The sequence below is a fragment of the Belonocnema kinseyi genome, chromosome 7 (assembly GCF_010883055.1).
Source record: "Belonocnema kinseyi isolate 2016_QV_RU_SX_M_011 chromosome 7, B_treatae_v1, whole genome shotgun sequence".
In the NCBI taxonomy this organism is placed as follows: Eukaryota; Metazoa; Arthropoda; class Insecta; order Hymenoptera; family Cynipidae; genus Belonocnema; species Belonocnema kinseyi.
In genome coordinates this window covers 2052783-2058177 of record NC_046663.1, presented here as the reverse complement: position 1 = coordinate 2058177, position 5395 = coordinate 2052783, and the positions used below count along the sequence as shown (strand labels likewise).

At 14.8% G+C, this 5395-nt stretch overlaps 1 protein-coding gene across 1 annotated transcript in view; it reads right to left on the bottom strand.

The window, feature by feature from the left end:
* The window catches only part of LOC117175894 (HBS1-like protein), a 9040-nt gene that overhangs the window by 3305 nt on the left and 340 nt on the right, over positions 1-5395 (bottom strand). The gene's annotated exons all lie outside the window — the stretch shown is intronic.

Below are 5395 nucleotides of genomic sequence, written 5' to 3'. Positions count from 1 at the left end.
TCTATTAGTTAATATTTTTAGTTAAAACAATTGATTTTTATCTAAAAAGAAATATTTGCAACCAAAATTGTAAAATTTTCTACCAAATAATTAAATTTTCAACTGAAATACACTTGAATTTTAATTTAAAAAATATGAGTTTTCTGTTAAAAAAGCGAATTTTTCACAGAATACATAAATTTTTAAATAAAATGATGGAATATTTGACTCTATTGGTTAATATTTTTAATGAAAACAATTGATTTTTATCTAAAAAGACATATTTTCAACCAAAATTGTAAAATTTTCAAACAAAACGATGAATTTTATTCTTGCAAAGATGAATTTTCAATCAATTATTTAAATTTTCAACTGAAATACACTTGAATTTTAAATCAAAAAGATGAATTTTCTGTTAAAAACGCGAATTTTAAAATAAAATGATGGAATATTCAATTTAAATAGATTGAATTGTAAATCAAAAAGATTCAAATTCTTTTGAAAACAGCGAAATTTAAACAAATTACACGAATTTTCAAATAAAATGATGGAATATTTCACTCTATTGGTTAATATTTTTAGTTAAAACAATTGATTTTTATCTAAAAAGAATTATTTTCAACCAAAATTGTAAAATTTTCTACAAAATAATTAAATTTTCAATCAAAACAATTAATTTTATTCTCGAAATACGAATTTTCAATCAATTATTTAAATTTTCAACTAAAATTATGAATTTTCAACTGAAATACACTCGAATTTTAAGTCAAAAAGATGAATTTTCTCTTAAAAAAGCGAATTTTCCACAGAATATACGAATTTTTAAATTAAATGATGAAATATTCAACTGGAATAGATTTTTAACAAAATAATTAAATTTTCAACTAAAGTGTTGAAGTTTAATCCGGAAAAAATGAATTTTCAACTAAAAAAGATAAATTTATGACCAAAAATCAAATAATTAAATTTTCAGTTAGAACAATTAATTGCAAACAAAAAACTAAAATTTAAACAATTTAAACGAATTTTTAAATAATATGATAGAATATTCAACTCTCTTAATTAACATTTTAGTTCAAACAAATCTTTTTCAAACGAAAAGAGAAATTTTCAACAAATGTGATGAACTTCAATCTAGAAAAGATGAATTTTCAACAAAAATAGTTAATTTTTCTAGAAAATCATCAAATTTTCAACCAAAGCGATAAATTTTAATGTAGAAAAGATGAATTTTCAAGTAAAAAAGATACATTTATGACCAAAAATCGAAGTTTAATTTTTAATTAAAGCAGTTAATTTGGAAATAAAAAACTAAAAACGAATGTTCAACAAAGCAGTTAAATTTTCAACTGAAATGATGAATTTTTAACAGAAACAGTTTAATTTCAAATAAAAAAGACGAATTTTCTGTTAAAAAAGCGAATTTTGCACAAACTAGACGAATTTTTAAATAAAATAATGGAATATTCAACTAGAATAGATTGAATTTTAAACCAAAAATATTACATTTCTTTTAAAAACAGCGACATTTAAATAATTTAACGGAATATTTTAGTTAAAAGAATTCATTTTTAGCTAAAAAGATAAATTCTAAAAAAAATAGTTAAATTTTAAATCAAAGTGATTAGTTTTCTAGTAAAATGATCATTTTTGGATGAAAATTCAACTTTTTAATTTTAAATGTATATTTTTTATTTAAAAATTCATCTGTTTTAGTAAAAATTTCATCTTTTTTGGATAAAGATGCATCTGGTTGGTTGAAAACTCAACAATTTTGTAAAAAGTTTATTTTTGGTTGAAAATTTAACTAATTTGTTGAAAATTCAACTATTTCGTTGAAAATTTACTTCCTGGTTAAAACTCATATTTTGAGATTGAAAAGTCAACTGAATTCTTTTTTGGATGACAATTTAATTTTTTTTTTTAATTTTAGCTTTTTAAATCCAATATTAATTTTTTAAGATTAATTTTCAAATAAAATTATTGAAATATATTATAATAATATATTAATAAAATATATTAAATAATATATAATTATTCAAATAAAATCATGAAATTCATAATTTTATTTCAATTTTCAACAAAAGAAATGAATTTTTAACTAAATTAATGGAATATTAAACTATATTATTTGAATTATAGCTAACAGAATTAATTTTTAAATAAGAAAAAACCAATATTAACAAAAAGGTAAGATTTTAAACTCAGAGGATTAACTTAAAAAAAGAACAATTTTTATCAAGAAACAAATTTTCAATAAACAAAAAAAATTTTGTTAACAATATTGTTAAATGTTCAACCAAAAAGATAAGTTTCATCTGAAATACTGGATGCTCAATTGAAATATTAGAATTTTAAACAGCAAGGATAAATTTTTAACCAAGAAGATAAATTTTTTACCAAGAAAGACGAATTTTCAAACCGAAATTTTGCCAAAAAAAGAAGTATTTTCAACAAAACTGTTAAAATTTCAATCAAAGAGGTAAATTTGAAAAAAAATTAATCTTAGACAAACAATGCATTTAAAAAAAAAAAAGATTTTAACTTCCAACCAAGTATTTTAATCTGAAAAAGATGAATTATCAACAAAAAATGTACTAGTTAATTATTTAAACTGAAAAAAATTTCAATTTTCAAGCAAAAATATTTGAGCAGAAAAAAATCAAAGAGCGAAAAAAATATGTATACAAAACATTCAATTTATAAGAAAAAATGATAAATTTACAACCGAATAGTTGAATTTTAAACTAAAAAAAGATAAATTATTTAAAGCAAAATAGAAAAGTTAAATTTTTAGTAATAAAAAAAAAAAAAATTAATTTTCAACCTCAGAAAAAACAAGAGATTTTTAATGTATGTATGTAAATCCAATAATATAAAGCTGCTTTTCCAAATTAAAAAATAAAAATTTGTTTTAATTTTAAATTTTATATTTATATTTCACTTTTTCAACAATAATATTAATTTTCAACTAACAAAAAATAAATGTTTACCATTTCAATTGAATGCTATTCTATATTTGCATTTATATTTTATATTTATGTTTTATAATTTTTATAATTATATTTTATATTTAAATTTCATTTTTTCAACAATAATATTAATTTTCAACTAACAAAAAATCAATTTTTAACACTAGAATTGAATGCTATTTTACATTTATATTTTTGTATTCATATTTACATTTCATAATTTATTTCTATGTTTTATATTTATATTTGTATTATATTTTATATTTTAATTTCATTTTTTTAACAATAATATTAATTTTTAACATTAGAATTGAATGCTATTTTAAATTTATATTTTATGTTTGTAATTTTTATATTTTTGTGTTCATATTTATATTTTATTTCTATGTTTTATATTTATAATTTTTATATTTTCTATATATTTTTTTATACTTATATTTTATATTTCAATTCCATTTTTTTTAACAATAATATTAATTTTCGACTAACAAAAAATTAAATTTTTAACACTAGAATTGAATGCTATTTTACATTTATATTTTATGTTTATAATTTTTATATTTAAATTTCTATATTTTTATTTTATATTTTTATATTTATATTTTTGTATTCATATTTATATTTCATATTTTATTTCTATGTTTTATATTTATATGCTATTTTATATTTATATTTTCTATATTTTTATTTTATATTCATATTTCTGTTTCATATTTTATACTTAAATTTCATTTTTTAAACAATAATATTAATTTTTAACACTAGACTTGAATGCTATTTTAAATTTATATTTTATGTTTGTAATTTTTATATTTTTGTGTTCATATTTATATTTCACATTTTATTTCTATGTTTTATATTTTCTATATATTTTTTTATATTTATATTTTATATTTAAATTTCATTTTTTTTAACAATAATATTAATTTTCAACTAACAAAAAATCAATTTTTAACACTAGAATTGAATGCTATTTTAAATTTATATTTCATGTTTATAATTTTAATATTTATAATTTTTATTTTTATATTTTATATTTATATTTTCTGTATATTTTTTTATATCTACATTTTATATTCATATTTATATTTCAAATTTGATATTTATGTTTTATAATTTTTATATTTATATTTTATATTTAAATTTCATTTTTTAACAATAATATTAATTTTCGACTAACAAAAAATTATTTTTTAACATTAGAATTGAATGCTATTTTACATTTATATTTTATGTTTATAATTTTTATATTTATATTTTCTATATTTTTATTTTATATTCATATTTGTATTATATTTTATTTTTTTAACAATAATATTAATTTTTAACACTAAAATTGAATGCTATTTTAAATTTATATTTTATGTTTATAATTTTTATATTTTATATTTATATTTTCTGTATATATTTTTTATATTTATATTTTATATTCATATTTATATTTCAAATTTTATATTTATGTTTCATAATTTTTATATTTATATTTTAGATTTAAATTTCATTTTTCAACAATAATATTAATTTTCAACTAACAAAAAATCATTTTTTAATACTAGAATTGAATGCTATTTTAAATTGATATTTTATGTTTATAATTTTTATATTTTATATTTTTATATTCATATTTATTTTATATTTTATATTCATATTTATATTTCAAATTTTATATTTATGTTTTATAATTTTTATATTTATATTTTATATTTAAGTTTCATTTTTTAACTATAATATTAATTTTCAACTAACAAAAAATCAATTTTTAACACTAGAACTGAATGCTATTTTAAATTTATATTTCATGTTTATAATTTTTATATTTTATATTTTCTGTATATATTTTTTATATTTATATTTTATATTCATAATTATATTTCAAATTTTATATTTATGTTTTATCATTTTTATATTTATATTTTATATTTAAGTTTCATTTTTTAACAATAATATTAATTTTCAACTAACAAAAAATTAATTTTTAACATTAGAATTGAATGCTATTTTACATTTATATTTTATGCTTATAATTTTTATATTTATATTTTCTATATTTTTATTTTATATACATATTTGTATTTCATATTGTATATTTTAATTTCATTTTTTCAACAATAATATTAATTTTCAACTAACAAAAAATCAATTTTTAACACTAGAATTGAATGCTATTTTAAATTTATATTTTTTGTATATTTTTTTATATTTATATTTTATATTCATAATTATATTTCAAATTTTATATTTATGTTTTATAATTTTTATATTTATATTTTATATTTAAGTTTCATTTTTTAACTATAATATTCATTTTCAACTAACAAAAAATCTATTTTTAACACTAGAATTGAATGCTATTTTAAATTTATATTTCATGTTTATAATTTTTATATTTATATTTTATATTAATATTTTATATTTAAGTTTCATTTTTTAACAATAATATTAAT